Here is a 19463-nt window from a genome sequence, read left to right on the forward strand (position 1 = left end):
ACCCCCCAGTAGGAGCAGACCGACACCTCACATGGCCGGGTACTTCTCTGAGACAAAAATTCCAGAGGAACGATCAGGCAGCAACATTTGCTGTTCAGCAATATTCGCTGTTCTGCAGCCTCCGCTGCTAATACCTAGGCAAACAGGGTCTGGAGTGGACCTCCAGCAAACTCCAACAGACCTGCAGCTGAGGGTCCTGACTGTTAGAAGGAAAACTAACAATCAGAAAGGACATCCACACCAAAAACCCATCTGTACGTCACCATCAGCAAAGATGAAATGTAGATAAAACCACAAAGATGGGGAAAAAACAGAGCAGAAAAACCAGAAACTCTAAAAATCAGAGCGCCTCTCCTCCTCCAAAGGAACACAGCTCCTCACCAGCAATGGAAAAAAGCTGGATGGAGAATGACTTTGGCGAGTTGAGAGAAGAAGGCTTCAGAAGATCAAACTACTCTGAGCTAAAGGAGGAAGTTCAAACCAATGACAAAGAAGTTAAAAACCTTGAAAAAAAATTTAGCCGAATGGCTAACTAGAATAACAAATGCAGAGAAGTCCTTAAAGGACCTGATGGAGCTGAAAACCATGGCACAAGAACTATGTGACGAATGCACAAGCCTCAGGAGCCGATGCGATCAACTGGAAGAAAGGGTGTCAGCGGTGGAAGACAAAATGAATGAAATGAAGTGAGAAGAGAAGTTTAGAGAAAAAAGAATATAAAAAGAAACGAACAAAGCCTCCAAGAAACATGGGACTATGTGAAAAGACCAAATCTACATCTGATTGGTGTACCTGAAAGTGACGGGGAGAATGGAACCAAGTTGGAAAACACTCTGCAGGATACTATCCGGGACAACTTCCCCAATCTAGCAAGGCAAGCCAACATACAAATTCAGGAAATACAGAGAATGCCACAAAGATATTCCTCGAGAAGAGCAACTCCAAGACACATAATTGTCAGATTCACCAAAGTTGAAATGAAGGAAAAAATGTTAAGGGCAGCCAGAGAGAAAGGTCGGGTTACCCACAAAGGGAAGCCCATCAGACTAACAGCTGATCTCTTAGCAGAAACTCTACAAGCCAGAAGAGAGTGGGGGCCAATATTCAACATTCTTAAAGAAAAGAATTTTCAACCCAGAATTTCATATCCACCAAACTAAGCTTCATAAGTGAAGGAGAAATAAAATCCTTTACAGACAAGCAAATGCAGAGAGATTTTGTTGCCACCAGGCCTGCCCTAAAAGAGCTCCTAAAGGAAGCCCAAACATGGAAAGGAACAACCAGTACCAGCCACTGCAAAAACATGCCGAATTGTAAAGACCATCAAGGCTAGGAAGAAACTGTATCAACTAACGAGCAAAATAACCAACTAACATCATAATGACAGGATCAAATTCACACATAACAATATTAACCTTCAATGTAAATGGGCTAACTGCTCCAATTAAAAGACACAGACTGGCAAATTGGATAAAGAGTCAAGAGCCCTCAGTGTGCTGTATTCAGGAAACCCATCTCATGTGCAGAGACACACATAGGCTCAAAATAAAGGGATGGAGGAAGATCTACCAAGCAAATGGAAAACTAAAAAAGGCAGAGGTTGCAATCTTAGTCTCGGATAAAACAGACTTTAAACCAACAAAGATCAAAAGAGACAAAGAAGGCCATTACACAATGGTAAAGGGATCAATTCAACAAGAAGAGCTAACTATCCTAAATATATATGCACCCAATACAGGAGCACCCAGATTCATAAAGCAAGTCCTTAGTGACCTACGAAGAGACTTAGACTCCCACACAATAATAATGGGAGACTTTAACACCCCACTGTCAACATTAGACAGATCAATGAGACAGAAAGTTAACTAGGTTATCCAGGAATTGAACTCAGCTCTGCACCAAGCGGACCTAATAGACATCTACAGAACTCTCCACCCCAAATCAATAGAATATACATTATTTTCAGCACCACACCACACCTATTCCAAAATTGACCACATAGTTGCAAGTAAAGCACTCCTCAGCAAATGTAAAAGAACAGAAATTATAACAAACTGTCTCTCAGACCACAGTGCAATCAAACTAGAACTCAGGATTAAGAAACTCACTCAAAACCACTCAACTACATGGAAACTGCACAACCTGCTCCTGAATGACTACTGGGTACATAATGAAATGAAGGCAGAAATAAAGATGTTCTTTGAAACCAACGAGAACAAAGACACAACATACCAGAATCTCTGGGACACATTCAAAGCACTGTGTAGAGGGAAATTTATAGCACTAAATGCCCACAAGAGAAAGCAGGAAGGATCTAAAATTGACACCCTAACATCACAATTAAAAGAACTAGAGAAGCAAGAGCAAACACATTCAAAAGCTAGCAGAAGGTAAGAAATAACTAAGATCAGAGCAGAACTGAAGGAAATAGAGACACAAAAAACCCTTCAAAAAATCAGTGAATCCGGGAGCTGGTTTTTTGAAAAGATCAACAAAATTGATAGACCGCTATCAAGACTAATAAAGAAGAAAAGAGAGAAGAATCAAACAGACGTAATAAAAAGTGACAAAGGGGATATCACTACCAATCCCATAGAAATACAAACTACCATCAGAGAATACTATAAACACCACTACGCAAATAAACTAGAAAATCTAGAAGAAATGGATAAATTCCTCAACACATACACCCTCCCAAGACTAAATCAGGAAGATGTTGAATCTCTGAATAGACCAGTAACAGGCTCTGAAATTGAGGCAATAATTAATAGCTTACCAACCAAAAAAAGTCCAGGACCAGATGGATTCACAGCCAAATTCTACCAGAGGTACAAGGAGGAGCTGGTACCATTCCTTCTGAAACTATTCCAATCAATAGAAAAAGGGGGAATCCTCCCTAACTCATTTTATGAGGCCAGTATCATCCTGATACCAAAGCCTGGCAGAGACACAACAAAAAAAGAGAATTTTAGACCAATATCCTTGATGAACATTTTTGCAAAAATCCTCAATAAAATACTGGGAAACTGAATCCAGCAGCACATCAAAAAGCTTATCCACCATGATCAAGTGGGCTTCATCCCTGGAATGCAAGGCTGGTTCAACATATGCAAATCAATACATGTAATCCAGCATATAAACAGAACCAGAGACAAAAACCACATGATTATCTCAATAGATGCAGAGAAGGCCTTTGATAAAATTCAACAGCGCTTCATGCTAAAAACTCTCAAAAAATTAGGTATTGATGGGACGTATCTCAAAATAATAAGACATATCTATGACAGACCCACAGCCAATATCATACTGAATGGACAAAAACTGGAAGCATTCCCTTTAAAACTGGCACAAGACAGGGATGCCCTCTCTCACCACTCCTATTCAACATAGTGTTGGAAGTTCTGGCCAGGGCAATAAGGCAGGAGAAGGAAATAAAGGGCATTCAATTAGGAAAAGAGGAAGTCAAATTGTCCCTGTTTACAGATGACATGATTGTATATCTAGAAAACCCCATTGTCTCAGCCCAAAATCTCCTTAAGCTGATTAGCAACTTCAGCAAAGTCTCAGGATACAAAATCAATGTGCAAAAATCACAAGCATTCTTATACACCAATAACAGACAGAGAGCCAAATCATGAATGAACTCCCATTCACAATTGCTTCAAAGAGAATAAAATACCTAGGAATCCAACTTACAAGGGATGTGAAGGACCTCTTCAAGGAGAACTACAAACCACTGCTCAATGAAATAAAAGAGGATACAAACAAATGGAAGAACATTCCATGCTCATGGGTAGGAAGAATCAATATCATGAAAATGGCCATACTGCCCAAGGTAATTTATAGATTCAATGTCACCCCCACCAAGCTACCAATGACTTTCTTCACAGAATTGGAAAAAACTACTTTAAAGTTCATATGGAACCAAAAAAGAGCCTACATTGCCAAGTCAATCCTAAGCCAAAAGAACAAAGCTGGAGGCATCACACTACCTGACTTCAAATTATACTACAAGGCTACAGTAACCAAAACAGCATGGTACTGGTACCAAAACAGAGATATAGACCAATGGAACAGAACAGAGCTCTCAGAAATAATGCCACATATCTACAACTATCTGATCTTTGACAAACCTGACAAAAACAAGAAATGGGGAAAGGATTCCCTATTTAATAAATGGTGCTGGGAAAACTGGCTAGCCATATGTAGAAAGCTGAAACTGGATCCCTTCCTTACACCTTATACAAAAATTAACTCAAGATGGATTAAAGACTTACATATTAGACCTAAAACCATAAAAACCCTAGAAGAAAACCTAGGCAATACTATTCAGGACATAGGCATGGGCAAGGACTTCATGTCTAAAACACCAAAAGCAATGGCAACAAAAGCCAAAATTGACAAATGAGATCTAATTAAACTAAAGAGCTTCTGCACAGCAAAAGAAACTACCATCAGAGTGAACAGGCAACCTACAGAATGGGAGAAAATTTTTGCAACCTACTCATCTGACAAAGGGCTAATATCCAGAATCTACAATGAACTCAAACAAATTTACAAGAAAAAAACAAACAACCCCATCAACAAGTGGGCGAAGGATATGAACAGACACTTCTCAAAAGAAGACATTTATGCAGCCAAAAAACACATGAAAAAATGCTCATCATCACTGGCCATCAGAGAAATGCAAATCAAAACCACAATGAGATGCCATCTCACATCAGTTAGAATGGTGATCATTAAAAAGTCAGGAAACAACAGGTGCTGGAGAGGATGTGGAGAAATAGGAACACTTGTACACTGTTGGTGGGACTGTAAACTAGTTCAACCATTGTGGAAGTCAGTGTGGCGATTCCTCAGGGATCTAGAACTAGAAATACCATTTGACCCAGCCATCCCATTACTGGGTATATACCCAAAGGATTATAAATCATGCTGCTATAAAGACACACGCACACGTATGTTTATTGCGGCACTATTCACAATAGTAAAGACTTGGAACCAACCCAAATGTCCAACAATGATAGACTGTATTAAGAAAATGTGGCACATATACACCATGGAATACTATGCAGCCATAAAAAATGGTGAGTTCATGTCCTTTGTAGGGACATGGATGAAACTGGAAACCATCATTCTCAGCAAACTGTCGCAAGGACAAAAAACCAAACACTGTATGTTCTCACTGATAGGTGGGAATTGAACAAAGAGAACGCATGGACACAGGAAGGGGAACATCACACACCGGGGACTGTTGTGGGGTGGGGGAAGGGGGAAGGGATAGCATTAGGAGATATACCTAATGCTAAATGACAAGTTAATGGGTGCAGCACACCAACATGGCACATGTATACATATGTAACAAACCTGCACGTTGTGCACATGTACCCTAAAACTTAAAGTATAATAATAATAAAATTTTAAAATAAAAATAATAATAATGGCTTCATAATGAGTTGGAGAGTGTTGCCACCCCTATTTTTAATGTGAGATATTGGCATTAGTTCTCCTTTAAATGCTTGGTAGAATTAAGTGATGAAGTATTCTGGGTCTAAGATTTTCTTACGGGGTAGTTTTTGATTACTTTGCTTCTTATAGGTATATTCAGATTGTCTATCTCATGTGTAATCAGTTTTGGTAGTTTGTATCTTTCTAGAAATTTGTCAGTTTTATCTAATTTGTTGTTACCTAACTTGTTGGCATACAATTGTTCACAGTATTTCTTTAAAATCCCTTTTACTTCTCTAAAGTGAGTAGCAATGTCTCCTCTTTCATTTCTGATTCTAGTAATTTGAGCCCTCTTTTTTTTTCTTGTTCAACCTAGAAACTGAAAATTTCAACCTAAAAATTAAATATTTATCAATTTTGTAGATGTTTTTAAAAAACCAGCTTTTGGTTTTATCAATTTTTTCTATTATTTTTATTGTCCATCTATTGTTTTTTATTGTCTATTTCATTGATTTCTATTCTAATCTTTATTATTTTCTTTTTTTTTTTATTATACTTTAGGGTTTTAGGGTACAAGTGCACAATGTGCAGGTTTGTTACATATGTATCCATGTGCCATGTTGATTTCCTGCACCCATTAACTCGTCATTTAGCATTAGGTGTATCTCCTAATGCTGTCCCTCCCCCCTCCCCCCACCCCACAACAGTCCCCGGAGCGTGATGTTCCCCTTCCTGTGTCCATGAGTTCTCATTGTTCAATTCCCACCTATGAGAGAGAACATGCGGTGTTTGGTTTTTTGTCCTTGCGATAGTTTACTGAGAATGATGTTTTCCAGTTTCATCCATGTCCCTACAAAGGACACGAACTCATCATTTTTTATGGCTGCATAGTATTCCATGGTGTATATGTGCCACATTTTCTTAATCCAGTTTATCGTTGTTGGACATTTGGGTTGGTTCCAACTCTTTGCTATTGTGAATAGTGCCGCAATAAACATACGTGTGCATGTGTCTTTATAGCAGCATGATTTATAGTCCTTTGGGTATATACCCAGTAATGGGATGGCTGGGTCAAATGGTATTTCTAGTTCTAGATCCCTGAGGAATCGCCACACTGACTTCCACAATGGTTGAACTAGTTTACAGTCCCACCAACAGTGTAAAAGTGTTCCTATTTCTCCACATCCTCTCCAGCACCTGTTGTTTCCTGATTTTTTAATGATGGCCATTCTAACTGGTGTGAGATGGTATCTCACTGTGGTTTTGATTTGCATTTCTCTGACGGCCAGTGATGAGGAGCATTTCTTCATGTGTTTTTTGGCTGCATAAATGTCTTCTTTTGAGAAGTGTCTGTTCATGTCCTCTGCCCACTTTTTGATGGGGTTGTTTGTTTTTTTCTTGTAAATTTGTTTGAGTTCATTGTAGATTCTGGATATTAGCCCTTTGTCAGATGAGTAGGTTGCAAAAATTTTCTCCCATTCTGTAGGTTGCCTGTTCACTCTGATGATAGTTTCTTTTGCTGTGCAGAAGCTCTTTAGTTTAATGAGATCCCATTTGTCGATTTTGGCTTTTGTTGCCATTGCTTTTGGTGTTTTAGACATGAAGTCCTTGCCCACGCCTATGTCCTGAATGGTATTGCCTAGGTTTTCTTGTAGGATTTTAATGGTTTTAGGTCTAACATATAAGTCTTTAATCCATCTTGAATTAATTTTTGTATAAGGTGTAAGGAAGGGATCCAGTTGCAGCTTTCTACATATGGCTAGCCAGTTTTCCCAGCACAATTTATTAAATAGGGAATCCTTTCCCCATTTCTTGTTTTTGTCAGGTTTGTCAAAGATCAGATAGTTGTAGCTATGCGGCATCATTTCTGAGGGCTCTGTTCTGTTCCATTGATCTATGTCTCTGTTGTGGTACCAGTACCATGCTGTTTTGGTTACTGTAGCCTTGTAGTATAGTTTAAAGTCAGGTAGCGTGATGCCTCCAGCTTTGTTCTTTTGGCTTAGGATTGACTTGGCGATGCGGGCTCTTTTTTGGTTCCATATGAACTTTAAAGTAGTTTTTTCCAATTCTGTGAAGAAAGTCATTGGTAGCTTGATGGGGATGGCATTGAATCTATAAATTACCTTGGGCAGTATGGCCATTTTCACGATATTGATTCTTCCAACCCATGAGCATGGAATGTTCTTCCATTTGTTTGTATCCTCTTTTATTTCATTGAGCAGTGGTTTGTAGTTCTCCTTGAAGAGGTCCTTCACATCCCTTGTAAGTTGGATTCCTAGGTATTTTATTCTCTTTGAAGCAATTGCGAATGGGAGTTCACTCATGATTTGGCTCTCTGTTTGTCTGTTATTGGCGTACAAGAATGCTTGTGATTTTTGTACATTAATTTTGTATCCTGAGACTTTGCTGAAGTTGCTAATCAGCTTAAGGAGATTTTGGGCTGAGACAATGGGGTTTTCTAGATATACAATCATGTCATCTGCAAACAGGGACAATTTGACTTCCTCTTTTCCTAATTGAATATCCTTTATTTCCTTCTCCTGCCTGATTGCTCCGGCCAGAACTTCCAGTACTATGTTGAATAGGAGCGGTGAGAGAGGGCATCCCTGTCTTGTGCCAGTTTTCAGAGGGAATGCTTCCAGTTTTTGCCCATTCAGTATGATATTGGCTGTGGGTTTGTTGTAGATAGCTCTTATTATTTTGAGATACGTCCCATCAATACCTAATTTATTGAGAGTTTTTAGCATGAAGCGTTGTTGAATTTTGTCAAAGACCTTTTCTGCATCTATTGAGATAATCATGTGGTTTTTGTCTTTGGTTCTGTTTATATGCTGGATTACATTTATTGATTTGCGTATGTTGAACCAGCCTTGCATCCCAGGGATGAAGCCCACTTGATCATGGTGGATAAGCTTTTTGATGTGCTGCTGGATTCGGTTTGCCAGTATTTTATTGAGGATTTTTGCATCAATGTTCATCAAGGATATTGGTCTGAAATTCTCTTTTTTGGTTATGTCTCTGCCAGGTTTTGGTATCAGGACGATGCTGGCTTCATAAAATGTGTTAGGGAGGATTCCCTCTTTTTCTATCGATTGGAATAGTTTCAGAAGGAATGGTACCAGTTCCTCCTTGTACCTCTGGTAGAATTCGGCTGTGAATCCATCAGGTCCTGGACTCTTTTTGGTTGGTAAGCTATTGATTATTGCCACAATTTCAGAACCTGTTATTGGTCTATTCAGAGATTCAACTTCTTCCTGGTTTAGTCTTGGGAGGGTGTATTTGTCGAGGAATTTATCCATTTCTTCTAGATTTTCTAGTTTATTTGCATAGAGGTGTTTGTAGTATTCTCTGATGGTAGATTGTATTTCTGTGGGATCGGTGGTGATATCCCCTTTTTCGTTTTTTATTGCATCTATTTGATTCTTCTCTCTTTTCTTCTTTATTAGTCTTGCTAGCGGTCCATCAATTTTGTTGATCTTTTCAAAAAACCAGCTCCTGGATTCATTAATTTTTTGAAGGGTTTTTTGTGTCTCTATTTCCTTCATTTCTGCTCTGATTTTAGTTATTTCTAGCCTTCTGCTAGCTTTTGAATGTGTTTGCTCTTGCTTTTCTAGTTCTTTTAATTGTGATGTTAGGCTGTCAATTTTGGATCTTTCCTGCTTTCTCTTGTGGGCATTTAGTACTATAAATTTCCCTCTACACACTGCTTAGAACGTGTCCCAGGGATTCTGGTATGTTGTGTCTTTGTTCTCGTTGGTTTCAAAGAACATCTTTATTTCTGCCTTCATTTCATTATGTACCCAATAGTCATTCAGGAGCAGGTTGTTCAGTTTCCATGTAGTTGAGCGGTTTTGACTGAGTTTCTTAATCCTGAGTTCTAGTTTGATTGCACTGTGGTCTGAGAGACAGCTTGTTATAATCTCTGTTCTTTTACATTTGCTGAGAAGAGCTTTACTTCCAACTATGTGGTCAATTTTGGAATAGGTGTGGTGTGGTGCTGAAAAAAATGTATATTCTGTTGATTTGGGGTGGAGAGTTCTGTAGATGTCTATTAGGTCCGCTTTATGTAGAGCTGAGTTCAATTCCTGGATATCCTTGTTAACTTTCTGTCTCGTTGATCTGTCTAATGCTGACAGTGGGGTGTTAAAATCTCCCATTATTATTGTGTGGGAGTTTAAGTCCCTTTGTAGGTCACTGAGGACTTGCTTTATGAATCTGGGTGCTCCTGTGTTGGGTGCATATATATTTAGGATAGTTAGCTCTTCTTGTTGAATTGATCCCTTTACCATTATGTAATGGCCTTCTTTGTCTCTTTTGATCTTTGTTGGTTTAAAGTCTATTTTATCAGAGACTAGGATTGCAACCCCTGCCTTTTTTTGTTTTCCAGTTGCTTGATAGATCTTCCTCCATCCCTTTATTTTGAGTCTATGTGTGTCTCTGCACGTGAGATGGGTTTCCTGAATACAGCACACTGATGGGTCCTGACTCCTTATCCAGTTTGCCAGTCTGTGTCTTTTGATTGGAGCAGTTAGCCCATTTACATTTAACGTGAATATTGTTATGTGTGAATCTGATCCTGTCATTATGATGTTAGTTGGTTATTTTGCTCGTTAGTTGCTATAGTTTCTTCCTAGCCTCGATGGTCTTTACAATTTGGCATGTTTTTGCAGGGGCTGGTACCGGTTGTTCCTTTCCATGTTTAGTGCTTCCTTCAGGAGCTCTTTTAGGGCAGGCCTGGTGGTGACAAAATCACTCAGCGTTTGCTTGTCTGTAAAGTATTTTATTTCTCCTTCACTTATGAAGCTTAGTTTGGCGGGATAGGAAATTCTGGGTTGAAAATTCTTTTCTTTAAGAATGTTGAATATTGGCCCCCACTCTCTTCTGGCTTGTAGAGTTTCTGCTGAGAGATCAGCTGTTAGTCTGATGGGCTTCCCTTTGTGGGTAACCCGACCTTTCTCTCTGGCTGCCCTTAACATTTTTTCCTTCATTTCAACTTTGGTGAATCTGACAATTATGTGTCTTGGAGTTGCCCTTCTCGAGGAGTATCTTTGTGGCGTTCTCTGTATTTCCTGAATCTGAATGCTGGCCTGCCTTGCTAGATTGGGGAAGTTCTCCTGGATAATATCTTGCAGAGTGTTTTCCAACTTGGTTCCATTCTCCCCATCATTTTCAGGTACACCAATCAGACGTAGGTTTGGTCTTTTCACATAGTCCCAAATTTCTTGGAGGCTTTGTTCATTTCTTTTTATTCTTTTTTCTCTAAACTTCCCTTCTCTCTTCATTTCATTCATTTCATCTTCTATCAGCGATACCCTTTCTTCCAGTTGATCGCATCTGCTACTGAGGCTTCTGCATTCTTTGCGTAGTTCTCGAAACTTGGCTTTCAGCTCCATCATCTCCTTTAAGCCCTTCTCTCCATTGGTTATTCTAGTTATCCATTCTTCTAATTTTTTTTCAAAGTTTTTAACTTCTTTGCTATTGTTTTGAATTTCCTCTCGTAGCTCAGAGTAGTTTGATCGTCTGAAGCCTTCTTCTCTCAACTCATCAAAGTCATCCTCCATCCAGCTTTGTTCCGTTGCTAGTGAGGAACTGCGTTCCTTTGGAGGAGGAGAGGTGCTCTGTTTTTTAGAGTTTCCAGTTTTTTTGGTCTGTTTTTTCCCCATCTTTGTGGTTTTGTCTACTTTTTGTCTTCGATGATGGTGATGTACAGATGGGTTTTGGTGTGGATGTCCTTTCTGTTTGTTAATTTTCCTTCTACCAGACAAGACCCTCAGCTGCAGGTCTGTTGGAGTTTACTAGAGGTCCACTCCAGACCCTGTTTGGCTGGGTGTCAGCAGCGGTGGCTGCAGAACAGCGGATTTTCGTGAGACCACAAATTCAGCTGTCTGATAGTTCCTCTGAAAGTTTTGTCTCAGAGGAGTACCTGGTTGAATGAGGTGTCAGTCTGTCCCTACTGGGGGGGTGCCTCCCAGTTAGGCTGCTCAGGGGTGAGGGACCCACTTTAGGAGGCAGTCTGTCCGTTCTCAGATCTCCAGCTGCGTGCTGGGAGAACCACTACTCTCTTCAAAGCTGTCAGTCAGACAGGTACATTTAAGGCTGTGGAGGTTCTCGCTGAGTTTTTGGTTGTCTGTGCCCTGCCCCCAGAGGTGGAGCCTACAGAGGCAGGCAGGCCTCCTTGAGCTGTGGTGGGCTCCACCCAGTTCGAGCTTCCTGGCTGCTTTGTTTACCTAAGCAAGCCTGGGCAATGGCGGGCGCCCCTCCCCCAGCCTCGTTGCCGCCTTGCAGCGTGATCTCAGACTGCTGTGCTAGCAATCAGCAAGACTCTGTGGGCATAGGACCCTCCGAGCCAGGTGCGGGACACAATCTCCCAGTGTGCCGTTTTCCAGGCCCGTTTGAAAAGCGCAGTATTAGGACGGGACTGACCCGATATTCCAGGTGCCGTCTGTTTCCCCTTTCTTTGACTGGGAAAGGGAACTCCCTGACCCCTTGTGCTTCCCGAGTGAGGCAATGCCTCGCCCTGCTTTGGCTCGCGCACAGTGCGCTTCACCGACTGTCCTGAACCCACTGTTAGGCACTCCCTAGTGAGATGAAACCGGTACCTCAAGCAGAAATGCAGAAATCACCCGTCTTCTGTGTCGCTGGGGCTGGGAGCTGGAGACCGGAGCTGTTCCTATTCGGCCATCTTGGCTCCACCCCCCTGGGAGATCTTTATTATTTTCTTCCTTTGGCTTGCTTTGGGTTTAGTTTCCAGTCTCTTAAGGTGAAAGGTTAGAGTATTGATTTAAGATCTTTTTTCTTTCTTAACATAGGTAGTTACAGCTATAAAGTTCCCTCTAAGCACTGCTTTACTTGCATTCCATTACTTTGGGGATGTTGTATCTTCATTTTCACTCACATCGATCTATTTTCTGGCTTCCCTTTTTATTTTTTCTTTGTCCTATTTGTTATTCAGGAGTGTTTTGTAAAATTTCCACATATCCCTGAGTTTACCAAATTATTTTTCTGCTATAAATTTCTAATTTCATTCTATTGTGGTCAGAGAACATATTTTGTATTATTTCAATTCTTTTAAATTTATTGAGGTATGCTTTATGGTTTAGCATATGGTCTATCCTGGAGAATGTTCTATGTACACTTGAGAAGGGTATGTATTTTGTCATAATTCAGTGGAATGTTCTGTCTTAGCTCATTTGTTTTGTTATAAAGGAATACCTGAGGCTGGATGATTTATAAAGAAAAGAGTTTTGTTTAGCTCATGATTCTGCAGGCTTTACAAGAAACATGGTACCAACATCTACTTCTGGTGAGGGCTATAGGCTGCTTTCACTCATGGACTCATGGCAGAAGGCAAAGAGGAGCAGACGTGTGCAGAGATCACATGGCAAGAGAATGGAAGCAACAGAGAGGGGAGGAAGGGAAGTGCCAGATTATTTCAAACAACTAGCTCCCAGGGGAACTAATAGAATGAGAACTCACTCATTAATATGAGGATAGCACGAAGACATTCATGAAAGATATACCTCCATGACCCAAGTGCCTCCCATTGAGTCCCTACCTCCAACATTGCAGATCATATTTCAACATGAGATTTGGAGGGGCCAAATATCCAAACCATAGCATGTTCTATAGTTGTCTGTTAGGTGTAGTTGGTTTATAGTGTCATTCAAATCTTCTTCTACTTCTTTATTGATCTTCTGTTTAATCATTCTATCATTGAGAGAGGATATTGAAATGTCTATTTATTTCTTCATTTCTGTCAGCTTTTTCCATGTATTGGTGCTCTGTTATTAGCTGAATATATAACTGGTATATATTCCTGATGGGTTAATCCTTTTACTGTTATAAAATATTCCCACTGATGTCCAGAAACATATTTTGTTTTAAAGTATATTTTGTCTATTACTGTAGCCACTCCAGCTTTCCTATGGTTGCTGTTTTCATGACATATCTTTTTCCATCCTTTTACTGTTAATCTATTTGTATCTTTGAATTAAAAGTGTCTTTCTTGCAGACAACATACAGTAAGTAGAAGCATGTTTTTTGTAATTCAGTATGACAATTTTTGCCTTTCGAGGATTGTTTAATTCACTCTTGCATTTGATATTATCAATATAATTAGATTTATGTCTATTTTATTTTGATCTTACATATGTCCTGTGTTTTTTCTGTTCTTCCATTGCTGCTTTACTGCTTTTTCTGCATTAAGTAAATATTTTCTAATGTAGTATTATAATTTCATTAGGATTTTTTCCCACTATGTTTTTATGTCATTTTTCAGTGGTTGCTCTAGGTCCTACCATATATATTTAACTGATCATAATCACCTTGAGACTTAAACTAGTTTAATTCCAGTGATCTATTAAGAACACTACTCCTATACAGCCCTGTTCCATTTCCCCCATTTCTGTGGTATTATTTTTATATGCATTACATCTATTAATTTTACAAACTCAGTGATAACGTTGTTATAATCATTTTCTTAGCCCATTACATGTTTACTCCCACTTACCTCCTTTGTGATGTTATTGGCAAATATATTTCACATATATGTTATAGGCTCAACAATGCATGGTATATATATTATTCTATATAATTGCTTTTAAAATAAGTATGAGACAAAAGAGAAAATATGCATTTATAGTGTCTTTTTAAAGGACAGTAACTTTCACTGATACTCTTTGTTTCTGTGGAACAAATTCTGTGGTTTCATATTACCATTTAAGGTAACTTGCTTTCAACCTGAAGAATTTTTTTTAGTATTTCTTGAAGGCAGGCCTAATAGCAACAAATTCTCTGGGTTTTTGTTTTGTTTTGTTTTTTAACCTAGGAATTTCTTTATTTTGCGTTCATTTTTCAAACATAGCTGTGATATATATAAGATTCTTCCTTGATGATTTTTTCTTTGAACACTTCAAATATGTTATTTCACTGCCTTCTGACCTGTGTTTTGTTATGAAAAAGCTGCTAATGAATTTGGGGCTCTCTTTTAAGTGATAAGTCATTTTTCTCTTGCTGCCTTTAAGATTGTTTCTTGTCTTTGGTTTTCACCATGATGTTTTTGTTTGTAAATCTTTTCTAATTTATCCTGTTTGGAGTTGGTTGACCTTTCTGAATGAGTAGGTTGTTGTTTTCAATAAATTTGAGAAGTTTTCTGCCATTATTTCTTTGAATATTTTTTTCTCCTTTCTCTCCTCTCCTTCTGGTACATGGTTATGTATATGTTGTTATGTTTAATGGTGTCCCACATATCTCTGAGGCTGGTTTTTTTTTTTTTTCCCATTCATTTTCTCTCTGTTCTTCAACTTGAATAATGAGCTAACTGTGGTATTGTTAGCACTCTCTTTCTGTCTCTGGCCACATCCAGTTATGAAACCACTAATTGCTCAATGATTGTTCTTTTGTTTTCAAGCGTGCCCTGGGGCATTGATGCCTCTACAAAGACATCCAATCAAATTGTGATTCCTTTGAAGGAACCGTTTCTGAGGTCTAAGCTTCATATTTTTCCCCAGGAACTCAGAAGTGCTCCTCCCAACTGTCTTGTTCCTCAGTTCTGTCCTGAAAACTATCCAGCCTAGTTTAGGCTTTCTCTTCCCAAATTCATGAATCTCCTTTCAGATGCCTTTCACTACAACTTGCACTGTTCTCTAGAGGCCCTTGGGTTTAAACTTCGCCACATTCTGTTGCACAAGAAGTCAATTCCAATGAGAAGAGATTGGAAGCTATCTGTTTTATGGCCTTCGTCTCCAATCAGGCAAAATTTTTAAGAAGAAATCTCAAGCTGGAGGTGTGGAACATGATAAGTTTTTCTTTCGGTGACACCTAAACATGTAGAAGTTCCTCTTCCTCTTTGCTTTTTAAAGTGATGATTTCAAAATTTTTAATTGCAGTTGTGCATGACTAGTAGCAAACCAATTAATTTTTGTTTATTAAACTTCTATCCTTGTATCCTAGCTAAACTCTTTTATTAATTCTAGAAGTGTTTTTTTTATAGTGTTTTTTTTTTGGACTTTTCTGCATGCACAATCATGTCATCTGTAACTAGAGGCAAATTATTCCTTTACAAACTACGATATTTTATGTCTTGTCTTGCCATGTTACACTGGTGTTTTAGCCCATTCAGGCTGCAGTAACAAATTACCATAGACCGGATAACTTACAAACAACAGAAATTTATTGCTCACAGTTCTGATAATTAGAAAGTCTAAGATCAAGGTGCTAGCACATTTGGTGTCTGGCAAAAGCTCCTTTTTTTCAAAGATGGCAGCTTCTAGCTGTGTTCTCACATGGTGAAAGAAGCAAACAAGCTCCCTTGAGCCTTTTTTTATAAGGGCACTAATCCCACTGAGGAGAGGGGAAAGCTTCATTACTTAATCCCCTCCCAAAGGTCTCTTAACATAATTACATTGGGGAATTCAGTTTCAATATATAACTTCCTGGGAGACACTAACATTTAGACCATAGCAGCTAGCTATGATTTCCATCACAATGTTGAATAGGAGTAGTAAAAGAGGACATCCTTGACTTGTGTCTGATCCTTGGGTAGACATATTGAGTCTTTCACAACCAAGTATGATGCTAGCTTTGGTTTTTTGTACCTACCTGTTTTCATATAAAGAAATGTCCTATTTATTCCAAATAGGTTGAGAGTTTGGCTTGAGAGTTTGTTTTTTCATCATAAATAGATTGTGAATACTATAAAGTACTATTTATACTTCTATTGAGATAATCATATGGTTTTCTTTTTTAAAAAATTTTTGTTTGGGCCAGGCAAGGTGGCTCATGCTTGTAATCCTAGCACTTTGGGAGGCCGAGGTGGGCGGATCACAAGATCGGGAGATGGAGACAATCCTGGTTAACATGGTAAAACCCTGTCTCTACCAAAAATACAAAAAAAAAAAATTAACCGGGTGTGGTGGCAGGTGCCTGTAAGTCCCAGCTACTCAGAAGCCTGAGGCAGGAGAATGGAGTGAACCTGGGAGGCGGAGCTTGCAGTGAGCCAAGATTGCGCCACTGCATTCCAGCCTGGGCAACAGAGCGAGACTCTGTCTCAAAAAAAAGAAAAAAAATGTGCTGGTATGGTAAGTTACATTGATTGAATTTCAAATGTTGATTGAGCCTTGCATTCATGGGATAAACACACTAGATTGTAATACATTGTTGACTTTACAGCAGCATCAACTGAAACAGAAAAAAAAGATTTATATATTGCTGGATTCAATATGTTAATTTATATTGATGATTGTTGCATCTATAATCGTGAGGGATAACAGCTTGTAGTTTTCTTCATCTCATTGGAATACTGGACTGATAAGATGAGTTCTATTTTCTGGAAGAGACTGTGTAAAATTGGTATTATTTCTGCCTTAAATGTTTTTAGAACTAACCTGCAAACACATCTGGGCATGGCATTCTCTATATAAAAAGCTTTTAACCATGAAATCAATTTCTTTATAGATAGAAGACTGGCTTTTTTCTTCAGTGAGTTTTGATTGTATCTTTTAAGGAATTGATCCATTTTACTCTGCTTATTTGAAGCATTTTCACATTATCTTTTTAATGTCTATAGGGGTCTGTAATGATGTCCACTGTTTTATTCCTGATACTGGTCAGTATGGCCAGAGATCTACAGTCTAATTGTGTATTTGTTCATTTTTCACTTCAGTTTGATTCACTTTCAGTTTATGTATTTCAAACTCTGTTGTTAGGCATATACATGTTTAGGATTGTTGTGGCTTTTTGGAAAACTGACTCATTATTACATTATGTCTTCCTTTATCTCTGATGATATTTCTCATTCTGAATTCTACTTTGATGTTATAGGGGTGTGTGTCTGTGTATATGTGTGTGTGTGTGTGTGTTGGTTGGTGTTTACTGTCTGCATGGTATATCTTTTTCCATCTTTTTAGTTTAACTCATTTATATCTTTATATTTAAAGCAAGTTTCTTGTTGACAACATACAATTTGGATTGCCTTTTTATTCTGCCACTTGGTCTCTGTTTTTTAATTGATGCGTTTAGTCCCTCTCAATTTAAATTGATTATTGATAGATTTTGATTAAAATCTTTCATCTTGCTACCTGTTTTCTTTTTGGTCCCTCTGTACTTTTTTATCTTTCCTTTTTTTAATGCAGTCTTTTGGGTTGCTGAAGACTTTTTATTGTTCAATTTGATACCCATTATTACCTTATTATTTATAACTCTTTTTTATACTTTTGGCGGTTTTCCTAGGTTTTATAATATGCATATTTTATTAATCAGTCTACCTCCCAATATTATTCCATTTCACATGTAGTATAAGGAGCTTATTGTTATATTTTCAATTATTTCCTCCATCCTTTCTGCTATTGTCACACATTTTGCTTTTCCATATGCTATAAACATATGATACATTGATCTTATAGTTTGCTTGAGACCGTTGTCTTTTAGAGCAATTAAAATTAAGAAAATTTTTAAATAGACTTTATTTTATGTACATTTGCTTCATTTCCAGAATGCTTCATGTTTTTCTGTAAATTCAAGTTTCTGTTGGTATCGTATTTTTTTCTGCCTGAAGAAATTCCTTTAACGTTTCTTATATTGCAAGGCTGCTAGTAGCAAATTTTCTCAGTTTTTATTTATCTGAGAAAGTATGTCTTCTTCATTTTTTAAAGATATTTTGCTGAATATAGAATGCTGGGATGACAGTTTCGTCTTTCTGTAGTTTAAACATGTCACTTTATTGTAATCTGGCTTGCATGGCTTCTGAGGTGAAGTGCACTGCAATTCTCATCTTTGTTTCTCTGTATGTAATGTATCCTTTTTCTCTGGCTGTCTTCAGGGTCTTTTCTTTGTCTTTTGTTTTTGGAAACTTGAATATGATATACGTAAGTGTGGTTTCTCTCTTCCGTCTTTCCTTCTTCCTCCCTTTTCTTCCTCCTTTCTTTCTCTCTTTCTTTCTTGCTTGGTGTTATCTAAGCTTCTTGAATCTATGGCTTGGTGTCTGTCATTATTTTAGGAAAAATTCCCAGTCAACATTTCTGAAATATTTCTTCCCCCATTCTCTTTCTCTTCTCCTCTTGGGATTCGTATAATGTGTATATTGCATCATTTGGTATTGTCCCACAGCTCTTAGATGAACTGGTTTGTTTTGTTTGTTTGTTTGTTTTTTGGGGTTTTTTTGAGATAGAGTCCTGCTCTGTTGCCCAGGCTGGAGTGCAATGGCACAATTTTGACTCACTGTGAACTCCACCTCCTGGGTTCAAGAAATTCTCCCACCTCAGCTTCCCAAGTAGCTGAGATAACAGGCATGCACCATCACGCCCAGCAAATTTTTGTATTTTTAGTAGAAACAGGATTTCATCACGTTGGCCAGGCTGGTCTGGAACTCCTGACCTCAGGTGATCCACACACCTCAGGCTCCCAAAGTGCTGGGATTACAAGCATGAGCCACCATGCCTGGCTGGTTTTTTGTTTTTTTTTAAACTGTTTGTTGCTCTTTGTTTTTCTATTGACTTATCTTCAAGTTCATGTTGATTCTTATCTTCACTGTGTCTAGTCTACTGATGAGCCAGTCAAAGGCATTTTTCATCTCTCTCACTGTGGTTTTCATTTCTAGTATCACCAGTTGATTCTTTCATACAGTTTCCACCTCTCTGCTGAATTATCCACCTGATCTTGTATGTTACGAGCTTTTCCTTTAGAGTCTTTAACACACTAATCATTACAATTTTAAGTTCCCTGTCCGATAATTCCAACATCTCTTGCTTTCTCATATGGCTCAGAGTTTTTGTTTAAAAACAAACATTTAACAGTAGTGACAGAGGTAAATAATTTTCATACTTGGAAATGAGCACAACTTTCCTTCTAGGTCTTTAATGTGGGGGTTCTATTAATCTAGTCAGGAGTTGAGTTTGATTTGAAATTTAACATTGCAATGGTTATTCTCATTATATAACAGACTTAAAATTCTAGTGTTACCTTGTGTTTAGAATGGGGGCTATTTTGCTAGAATTTTAACTTCCCTTTCTCATAAGGAT

The sequence above is a fragment of the Symphalangus syndactylus genome, chromosome 5, assembly GCF_028878055.3.
Source record: "Symphalangus syndactylus isolate Jambi chromosome 5, NHGRI_mSymSyn1-v2.1_pri, whole genome shotgun sequence".
Taxonomy (NCBI): Eukaryota; Metazoa; Chordata; class Mammalia; order Primates; family Hylobatidae; genus Symphalangus; species Symphalangus syndactylus.